Source organism: Pteropus vampyrus, unplaced genomic scaffold (genome assembly GCF_000151845.1).
Source record: "Pteropus vampyrus isolate Shadow unplaced genomic scaffold, Pvam_2.0 Scaffold242, whole genome shotgun sequence".
Lineage (NCBI taxonomy): Eukaryota > Metazoa > Chordata > Mammalia > Chiroptera > Pteropodidae > Pteropus > Pteropus vampyrus.
Genome location: NW_011889023.1, coordinates 1662407 through 1674166, shown reverse-complemented (window position 1 = coordinate 1674166; position 11760 = coordinate 1662407). Strand labels below are relative to the sequence as shown.

Sequence of the window (11760 nt, the reverse complement as noted above, 5' to 3'; positions counted from 1 at the left end):
ATATGCTCATATGGTTTTTACCTTTTGATTTGTTAACGTGGTGTATCACATTAATTGATTTGAAAATATTGTACCAACTTTGCATCCCAGGAACAAATCCAACTCGATCATGGTGTATGATATTTTTAATGTATTGCTGAATTCGGTTTGCTAATATTTTGTTGAGGATTTTTGCATCAATGTTCATAAGAGATATCGGTTTATAGATTTTTTTGTAATGTCTTTGGTTTTGGAATCAAGGTAATGGTGGTCTCATAAAAGGAGTTAGGGAGCCTTTTCCTTGAAATGTTTTGGAATAGTTTGAGAAGAATAGGTGTTAATTCTTCTTTGAATGTTTGGTAAAATTTGCTTATGAAGCCATCTGGTCTGGGACTTTTGTTTTGGGGGAGGTTTTTGATTACCGATTCTATTTCATGGGTGGTTCAGATTTTCTATTTCTTCTTCACTCAGTCTTGGGAGATAGTATGTTGCTAGAAATCTGTCCATTTATTCCAGATTTTCCAATTTCTTACCATAAAATTGCTCCTTTCCTTATGATCCTTTGTATTTCTGTGGAGTCTGTGGAGTAGTTATTTCTCCTCTTTTATTTTTGATTTTATTTATTTGAGTCCTCTCTCTTTTTTCCTTGATGAGTATGGTTTAGGGTCTGTCAATTTTGTTTATCCTTTCTAAAAACCAGCTCTTGGTTTCATTAACCTTTTGTATTGTTTTTCTAGACTCTATTTCATTTATTTCCACTCTGATCTTTATTATCTCCTTCTTTCTGTTCACTTTGGGCTTTGTTTGCTGTTCTTTTTCTAGTTCTTTTAAGTGTAGGGTTAGATTGTTTATTTGAGCTTTTGTCTTGTTTCTTGAGATAGGCCTGTATTTCTATGAATTGCTCTCTTGGGACTGCTTTTGCTGTGTCCCATAGGTTTTGAGCCATTGTGTTTTCATTTTCATTTGTTTCTAGGTATCTTTCGATTTCTTTCTTGATCTCATTGATAACCCATTTATTGTTTAATAGCATATTATTTAGTCTCTATGTGTTTGTGTACTTTTCAGTTTTTTTCTTGCAGTTGATTTTGACTTTCATACTTGTTTTCTGTCCTAACATGTAATCTATCCTGGAAAATGTCCCATGAGTACTTGAGAAGAATGTATATTTTGCTGTTTGGGGTAAAATGCTCTGAAAATATCTATTAAATCTAGTATGTCTTTTAGGCCCATTGTTTCCTTATTGATTCTTTGCTTGGAAGATCTGTCCATTGGTGTTAATGGGGTGTTAAAGTCTCCTACTATAAGGGTATTACTATTGATCTCTCCTTTTATGTCAGTCAATAATTGCTTTATGTATATAAGTGCTTCTATGTGTGGTATGTATATGTTTACTAGGGTTGTGTCCTCTTGATTTATCGATCTCTTTATCATTATGTAATGCCATTGTCTCTTATTATAGCCTTTGTTTTAAAGTCTATTTTATCTGACATAAGTATTGCTACCACAGCTTTTTTTTTTTTTTTTTTGCATTTCCATTTGTGTGAAATATTTTTTCCATCCCTTTACTTTCAGTCTGTCAGTGTCATTTGATCTGAAGTGGGTCTCTTGTAGACAGCATATGCATGGGTCTTGTTTTCTTATCTATTTTGCTACCCTATGTCTTTTTATTGGAACATTTAATCTATTTAAATTAAAGTGATTACTGATAGGTACATAGTTATTGTCATTTTATTATTTGTATTTGTTATTTCTATTTTCTCTTTTTACCCCTTCTCTTTTTACAGAGGTTCCTTTAACATTTTTTGTAATACTGGCTTGTTGGTGATGAATTCCTTAAGCTTTTCCCTGTCTGGAAAGCTCTTTATCTCACCTTCCATTTTAATCGAAAGCCTTGCTGGGTAGAGTATTCATGGTTGTAGATTTTTGTTTTTCATAACTTTGAATATTTTCTGCCATTCCTTTCTGGCTTGCAATTTTCCATTGAAAAATCAGCAAAAATTCTTGTGAGGGTACCCTCGTAAGTAACTAGCTGCTTTTCTTTTGCTGCTTTTAAGATTCTCTCTTTGCCTTTGACCTTTGCCATTTTAATTATGATGTGTCTTGGTGTGGGTCTGTTTGAATTTCTCTTGTTTGGGACTCTTTGTGCTTCATGAATTTGTATGTCTAATTCTTTTGCCAATTTAGGGAAATTTTCTATCATTATTTCTTCAAATAGATTCTCAATCCTTTGCTCTCTCTCTTCAATCTCAGGTATTCCTATGATCCAGATGTTGTTATGCTTCATGTTGTCTCAGAGGTCTCTTAAACCATTCTCATTTTGTAAAATTATTTTTTCTTTTTGTTGTTCTGATTGAGTGTATTCTGCTATCTTCTCTTCCAGTTTACTGATTTGATCTTCTGCTTCGTCCAATCGACTATTGAATCCTTCTAGTGTATTATTCATTTCAGTTATTGTATTCTTCATTTCTGTCTGGTTCTTTTTTATGGTTTCTATGTCTTTTTTGAATGCTTACTGTCTCTCTGTTGAGGCTCTCATTATGCTCATCCATTCTACCCCTAAGTTCATTGAGCATCCTTATAACTATTATTTTGAACTCTGTCTCTGGTAGGTTGCTTGCCTTCATTTCATTTCGCTTCATTTCTCCTGTTGTTTCATTTGTGGCACTTTTCTTTGTTTTCTCATTTTATTAGCCTCTCTGTGTTCATTTCTATTTGTCAGGAATATTTGTTCCATCTCTCAGCCTTGGCCAGATGGCCTAATGTGGAAAGTGTCCTGTGTGGCCTAGTGGTGCACTCTCCTGATCCCCTATGCTGGGAGCTCTGGACATGATCTTTGTGTGGGTTGTGTGTAATTTGTTGTCATCAAGCCTTTATTTTTTTTAGTACATGAGTGGATAAGATTAATCTCAGGCTGACTAATTGTGGGAATTGGCTGCACCCACAGGGTAAGAGTTGCTGTGTTGGGGCTGACCCAACTGAGTAGGCATGCTTGTGCACTTGTTGCAATCATCCTTTTTGTGTACCGTTAATGGGTCTAGTCAAGAATTGCTCTGTCGTGGTCTGGTGCCAGCCCCCAGATGTGTTGGTTCTGTGTCCCCTTGGGAGGGGCTCTCGCATAGGCCAAGATTAGCTGATGCTTTTGATTGCTCAGAGCTACCAGGTGAGAACTCCAAAGTGATCCTCAGATGGTTGTGGCCTATGCTGGATCTGTAGGTAAGTGGAAGGGACAATGATGTAGGCAGCGATCCAGTTATCCCCCGTTCCTGACCTAGGGCAGTTTAGCAGAGGGACCATTACTCCTCCAGGTCTCACACTGCCTGTCAGTTGCTGTCGGAAGCCAGCCGACGAAGTAATTGAGGGTACCTGAAAGGGGGAGCATGGACTGAGGAAAAGAAAGAAGACAGACAGAATTGCAGGAGGGATCACAGATTCAAGTTGTGTCCCCAAATTTATTTAGAACACACTATTTATAACATTACAATAAGAAAGATAGTAGTCAAGAACCAAGGTTAGCCAGATTACTTATCTAGTAGAACAATGATATTCTCACAACTCAGAACTCTCTGCTAAACTGTAGCAAGGAATTTGCAGTGATTGCTATGTGAACAGTTACCTCCCGGTTTTTCCCAGCGCTTTACAATCTCAACTTCTTACATTGTTGCCAAGTACACAAATATCCTTGTTCCTTGTTATACGATTTCACATGTCCATAAGTGACTCCCCACAAGTTGCCCTTAAGTCTCTGAAACTGGAATAGCCTCTGGGTGATATGTGTGTTAGGTGGTGCAGGGACCCTGGGAGTCTCCCAAGTCTATGAGTAAGTTTCCCCCTGACACTGCAGTGTCAGTTTACATGCCAGCACTGTCTCTGTGGCTCATTGTACAAGTTTCCAATCGTAGCAAGGTCAGCTGCTGCCCACCTTGGGCTTTAATGTGCCACCTCAGGGCAGGGGCAGCTGCTTATCAACCTGCAGTGGGTACTTTGTATATTGGATGAGGCAGGAGCTCAGGAAGTCAAGAGCTGTCAGGCCAATACAGATCCCTGGAATCCCCTCAAGAAATATTGCAGCTCATACAGGCAGCAATGGTCTGCCCACAACTGTTTTCATCAAAATGCGCTCACTGCGTTAGCCAAGGTCTGTTGCTGCACAGAACACACAACCCCAGAGGCAAGCAGGGAGAGGAGGCTGCCTGTCAATGGGCTGCAGGCACTTTGTGGCTTAGGTGAAGTGGGAACCCAGGGAGACAAGGGTTATCAGGCCAATACAACCTCAGTTTTGCTGCAACTTCTGTGCCTGGGTGCTCTCGTTGTAGTCACAGATCACTGTGAGACCAACTGCCATCTGGGGCGGTCCCACAGACGCTTACGTTCCCTGGACGCAATATGGCAACTCTTGTAGGCAGCAGAGATCTGCTTGCAACTGATTTCCCTTCAGTGCTTGTCGTGTGCTAACCAAAGTTTGTTGCCTGTGTGGATTGGGAGACCCAGTGGAGAGGGGCAGGGCAGTGGCCGTTCACTGTTAATGGGCCGCCTAGGGCAGTTTGTGGATAAGGTGGGGCAGGGTCTCAGGGAGACAATGGCAGTCAGATCAATCAATACATCCTCAGTCTTGTTGCAACTTCAATAACTGTTCACACATTCCCGCAGAAGTCCCAGAGCACTGCAAGACCAGCTGCTGTCTGGGACTGGCCCACAGAGCCCCGAGATCTGTCCAAGTTCGTGTTGGCAGTGATTTGCCTGAAACTATCTTGGAAATGCATGCTCACAGCACTGGCTGCCAGCTGTGAATGTTTGACCTTGAATCAGTAAAGGGCATGGCAGCCATCCAGCAACAAAAGCCCTGGGCAATCTGCAAGTTGTATGGGGCAGGCTGATCCCTTCAGTCCAGTGCTTCCTAATAGCCCTGTGGGAGAGGTCTGCTCAGTGGAGCTGGCTCTGTCTGTAGATTGCCAGGTAGGGAGGCCAGACTAAAGCACAAAGGTGGCTGCCCTTACAGCCCTCTTTCTAGTGCCAGGTAATGCAGACTTTCTTGGTATGAATATTGTGTGAGACTCTGACCCACCATCAGTGTCCTGGGTGAATGTCCACAGGTCAGAAAGTCTATGCATGAGCACTTCAAAGAGGCATCTAGGGTTTCAGTCTCCATCCATCTCACCCAGATGACCGGAATCCTCTCTGGTTTTTACAGTCCCTGGGCTGGGACCCTGTGCTGGGGAGCCCCCAAATGAGGCCAGGACTTCCCTCTCCTTCAAGGGAGCCTCTGCAACCTCACTTTCTCTGCTGGTGATCCTCCATCACCCGTGGATGTGGGTCCAGCCCAATTTGTGACTTTGCCCCTCTTATTGGCTTCGATGTGGCTCCTTCTTTAAATTATCAAATGTATGTGTTATGATCAGCTGGACTTCAGATGATTCCCCATTTTGATTACTTTATAATTTGGTTGTAATTTAATGTGGACCTGGGAGGAGGCAAACCTTACTGTTACCTAATCCACCATCTTCTGCCAGCTCCTGTCTTTTATTCTTCAAAAGACTTTTCTCCACCTTTGTGTGCCATTTTAATCACTATTCTAACAGGCTATATTTTTTATTTCCCATTTTCCTTTATTGTTCCCTTTCAGTGTTACACATTTATTTGATCCATAAGATATTATAAAGTTTTTTATTCCACAATGCTAGATTCTCATTAAGTTTATTTCATATGCCTAGCATAATTTTGACCTCTTATTTACCCCTTCATACTAATTTCTTCATATCCTCAGTTTTCATTATTTTTTTAAGTGAAAAGAGTAGAATTAAAACAGCGTGAAATGATAAAGGAAAATAATATTATTTTTAGGTACTAGTTTGTAATAAGTGATAAAGAAATTTTAAAAAGTAAATTAAATGTATTTATATTAATGTATATAGATGAAATAAATATAACATAAAATTTTAAAGAAATATACTAAATAAGAAAAAAAGCGATACAGTCATTAAAGACAAATGAAAGTTTGCACTGAGTAAATTAGTTTTACTGGTATAAATCACAAGACGTAATATGACATCCAATCTTCTAAAATAAGGTAGTTCTCTGTTATATATCTTGATCAAATATTATATTAAACACCAGAACACTGTCTGACTTATAGTAGAGTTTCAGTGCATGTTCTTTCAAATACATGTAAATGAATTTATTAAAAATTATGGTGTTAAAATTCTGCCCTTAGCAAATGTTTTAAAAGAGATTTCTGAAGGCCACAGGCTTCTGGAGTAAAGTATCATTAAGAGAACAGCTGACACTCTTTTTAGTAAGAAACTCCTTTTCCAATGATATAACCAAAATTATTATATTATATATCTACTAATATACAATGCCAGCCTGATCATTTTCGGTGATGGAGCAAAGTTTTTACTAAGTCTCCTCCCTCTAGGAACCATCAAAGATCATAAGGATTTGGTCTATCCCAATGGTTAAGTCCATTTGGAAAGCTGACACATCCCAATACCTTAGAGGGAGTACTCCCATATGTAATGGACTTTATTCAAGAAAGTCTGATTTCTATTCAATCCAAATATCATTTCTTAGTCCTCATTGTGTGCAAAGCTTTGGGCTAGGCACTGAGGGACTGTGGAGACCAGAAGACACAAAGGATGATCTCCAGAAACTTACTTTCAAGGATCTGGCCTTCAGGTAAAAGAATAAAAACACAAATAACGGTAATTCAAAGTAAAATTACATAGTTGTACAAATGGAGATTTTAAAAAATGTGATAGACACAGGGAGAGAAGCTATGATTTCTAAAAGTAAGATTTAAAAACCTTCAGTATTTTCTGGTGCTAATTGAATAACATGTCAAGTGGATCTGGATTGTGAAGAAAATATAGAAGATATTTTAGACTAAACAGAGACAGATGCCTGATAATACATAGCTTAGTCAGAGATGGTGAAGATTACAGAACATGGAAAGGTATGATACAAAGAATTGTGAAGGCCTCAGATATGCTAAAGAGTTTGCATTCACACCCCTCTGACCCACATATATGCTCCAACAGTAGCCAAGATCTTAGTTATACCAGGATCACTTCAATAAGATTACATACTCTCTATGATTTGTTTACGCCTTGATGCATTTTCATAATATTGATTTTTAATTGCTCATTGTCACCCTATTAAGTAAAAATCAAACAAACAAATAAACTTGAATTGAAGTCAGCTTTAATATTCTACAACTTTAATTGCATTACTTGAGCTAAGCCCTTCTCCCACTTATTGAGCCACTGGCAATACAAACAATGGTTGACAATTCTTCCATCTCAACCCTGTGCAGAAAAATCTACATTTTTCTCATGAAAATTATGTAGCAACATTTATATAGTGTTTTATCATTTGCCACCCATTTTTAAATATATTGCGACTCTGTCACATAGTATAACAACTAACATTTATTGTGCCCTTGTAATTTAACAAGCATTATGTCAAACTTTTTATCTACAATATTATTACCTTCATTTAAAAATGAGAAAATTATGGCTTATAGACATTAAGGAACCTCACAAGATCATGGAAATAAATAGAAATAAGATCAGGGCTGACCCTAGAATTTCTGCCTTAACCATCATGCTATATTATTTTCTAAACACACACGCACATCTAAAACTAGTTATGACATTTTAATCAAATCAACCAAACATTTTGTAAATCAGTGACTTTATAGATATTTTTCTACTAAATATCTTAATTCAATTCAGATTATCATTAAATTGATCTTACTGGTCCAATTTATCCAAAATGCATTATGTAACTTTTATTTAAATGTACCACACTAATTTATATTTCTAAATAATATTCTTGAAATTTATATAATTGGACACAATACATAATCTTCTGCACATCAAATTTTTGGACCGATGTTATGTGTGGATAGACACCCATGTAGTTCAATCACTAGCATTACATGTTGTGTTGATAACATTCTGTCTAATAGATATACCATAATTTATGTATTAAAAAATAATAAAATTTTAAAAAATAAATAAATGGATCATACCAGCCAAGAGAAAAATAATGTGTTTGCAGTAGTATGCCAAGGCTTCGGCATTAAAGGATAAATAGTTGCAAAATGCATCAACAGTAAAGCAATCATTTTGAAATATAAACATATTTCATTATTTTAGATTTTAGAATTCTAAATACATTTTAATACAAACAAAATTCTTAACAGAAAAATTAAACAGCTAAGGTTTCTGAAGTCAAGGTCAGGAATTAAATATATAATCTCTCAAATTTCAAAACTTCACCTACTGGATGTTATAGAAGTGGCCTTGGGAAAGTTGGGATTTTATTACGTAGATGAGTAGGACAGTTAGTTCTCAGGCCTGCCTCCTGAACACTGAATGCCACTAGTGGACCTCTGTTCTGTTGTCCATCCTACAGCACCAGCTAGTCTTTCCCATACCCCGAAATGTAACAACACTTTCCTGCTGTAATACTAGTTGGATCCATTCTTGCCCCTCTTTAAATAGATCATTGCTGGCTAAAGGTAAAATGGAGCCTAATAAAAACCATAGGAGTACTATTAGATTGAACTTAAGGAACATTTTATTAGGCAAAGATTAAATCTCTCTTCCTGTTTGTTAATGAAGTATTATTTTGATGCTATGCATAATAGAATTAAGCAAAAAATTCTAGCCCAAGATGCAAATTAGCAGCCTGGTGATGTTCTACCAGAGAAAAGAGCAAAATGCCCTTTTAAGAAGCTTTGCCATCATAAGTTAATTCTAAAATTCTCATAAGTATGAGACTTTCAGTGACAACTGAAAATGTGAAAAGATATCCAGGAAGGAAGAACAGGTAATAATAGTTTTGTAATTAAGTGAGAATCATATATGTTCAAGCCAAGTGCCCAGCTGCTCCTTAGCAGAACTCCCAAGAGAACAAACAAATAATTGGAGTCATTGAATGATCAAAGAGAAGTGAAGAAGAGAAAAATACATCACATATAAACTATTATTAGCCTGGAGAGAGATAAAAGTGTTTTTTTTTCTCAAAAGATGACATGAGCCAAAATAACTTTAATGGCCATTTGGGGACTCATGATTGACCAAGTAACAGAGTTAAACATGTTCTACAGAGAACAGAACAAGCCTTGGAAACTCAGTAAATAAAAATGGGTAATGATTATGATGACAACTTATCTACACTTCTTTTTTACCTTAAGAGCCCATTGAAGAAAACAGTGTGTACCCTCATAGGAAAGAGCATTTGTTTCAAAATAATTATTTGGCATACTAGAAATAAGCCATATTTATAATTAATAGGCATGTATATTTCAGCATGAAAGCTGAGGCAAAATAATTTGAGAAATCTTGTTCACTTTATTTATAGTTAGCACTAGGGAAATCAAAAGGCTATATTTCTGGAGAAAATGACCATTTTATATTTTCAATGAAATTTAAAAAATACAGAATGAAAAAACTATTATTTTTGAAATAGCAAGTGGTGAAAAATAAAAATTGGCACTCCTTTTCTCATTATTTAATACACTTTCAACTTTCTTCTCTTCTAAATATTTTTTCTGCCTTTTTTTCTTCTCTCCATTTCTTTACTTTGATGCAGTATCAAAAGATGATGATGATCACAAACTTATGAATATAGATAGCTAAAATAGTAAACCCACAGCACTGAAATTTTGTAATGAGCCAGATACTTTATATATTAACCCTCATGTATCTGTTCTTTCAACTTCTGAAGAAAAATTATCATTTCCCACTTTATTGTGTTTTAAATAACTTCCTTCCTAAGTATAAACTTATATCTCATTGAACTTATTTCATATCTCTTTCTCTATTAGCCCAAGCTCCTTGAGGATAGGACTCCCTGAACACCATTGTTATCACCAGAACATTTCACCTTTGAGGAGTACAGGTTGAGATAATACTACTTGTTCAATGCCTGCAACTGAACAGTTGTGTTATTTCAACTTGTATTAATTACACTTACAAGTTTTTTGTAAAGGGCCAGTAGTAAATACTTTAGACTTAAGAGCCATTCACTCTCTGTCACAACTATTCAGCTCTGACATTGTAGCATGAAGGCAGCCAGAGATAATAAAGAAATTGGTATGGCTCTAGCCCAATAAAATTTTATTTACAAAAATGTATGTAACCTATATTTTCAATAAAACTTTATTCACTAAAAAAAGTGGACTGTCCAGAGTACCATAATTTACTAACCCCTGCTATAGAAGGTTATGGTGTTTAAGAGTAGGCATAAACACAACAGTGAAAGATAAAAGGTGAATCTAAAAATATTGTAGTTTAAGTGAGGATTATTTATACCTCAGGCAGTGAGTCCATAAATAAAATATGGTTGTCTTCTGGTTTTTAAACTTTATGAAAATGGTACCACAGAATAGACAGCTTCCTGCAACATTTTGTTATTGAGAAATGTTCATGTTGACACCTGTAGCCTCTAGTTCATTATCTTTAACTATTGTGTAATAATCTATTGTATCAATGGATCACAATTTATCCTTGTTCCTGATGATAGATATTTAGATTAGTTTTAATTTTTAACTATCAAACAATGCTGCAATTATCTTATATAAATTCTCCTGAGCATGTGCTATGTTTTCTTTGTCTTTTTTTTTTTTGAGGAAGGGGGGTTAATTTGATGTTTTATGTGTCCAGTAATCATCTGATAATAGCTTATTTACTAATAATCTGATAATTGTTCCACCATATTGGTATGCAAAATAGCAGAAATCATTCTGTCTGTGCTGGTACTTTCAGCATAGACTTTACCACGTTAATCACTTCAGGAAACTCTATGGTTGGAAAGTGGCCATGGTCAGTGAATCTATACAAGGTGACTTCCATCCTATTGGCCACTTGTTGTTCCTTCCAGGGAAGGAAAGGGTCATCAGTGGAGCCAAACTGCACAATGTGAGGGCAGTTGGCTTTGATCCTTTCCCACTGCCAGAAGTGGTTGAAGTATCCACTCGTATGTTCATTTTCATCCTCCAAGTCTGATGTGTATGCACTAACAAAATAGCATATACTCGATGTGTTTCTGCATCCCTCATAGCTGCAATATCCCCAGAACTGTAACCTATGATGATAGTCCTCTCTTCACAGTGCAGTTCTGTCTCCATGAAGGGCTGCCAGATACTTTTTCTAGTTGTAATTGGGTCAGGAATCTTTTAAACCAAACACTGGATACCAAGTATCTGCTCCAGCCCTTTCTTCAACCAGTTATACCAGCCATGGGTAGCCACATCCCTGCCTCTGTTCTCAGAAACAACTACTGCCTTGCTAGGAGAAACCATGAATGCAGAGCAACCAGTATACCCTGGCAGCAGGCCCTGTGCTGCTCTGAGTCTGAGACTGCGTCTAGCAAAGGGGAATTAAGGTTGCTAATCGACTGATATTGAGATAAAGAGTTCATCCTGGATTATCCAGGTGAGCTCAAGGTCATTATAATTATCCTTATAAGTACAAGAGGGAAGCAAAAGAGTGAGAAGAAGAAACAGAGAGATGGCAGAATGAAAAGGACTCAGCTCAATGTTTCTGATTTCAAAGACAGAGAAATAGGCCAGGGAATGTAGACTGCCTCTAGAAGCTAGGAAGAATAAAGAAACAGATTCTGCTAGAGTATCTGGAAAGGAACACAGCTTTACTGACACCTTGATTTTAACCAGAGAAACCCATTTCAGACTTCTGATCTCCAGATTTGTGAGATAATAAATTTGCGTTGTTTTAAGCTACTTAATTTGGTAATTTGTTACAGCAGCAATAGAAA

The 11760-nt window shown here is 36.9% G+C and overlaps 1 pseudogene; it reads right to left on the bottom strand.

The window, feature by feature from the left end:
- Positions 1–10724: 10724 nt before the first annotated feature.
- LOC105301536 lies at positions 10725–11287 on the bottom strand (annotated as a pseudogene).
- Between the last annotated feature and the right edge of the window lie 473 nt (positions 11288–11760).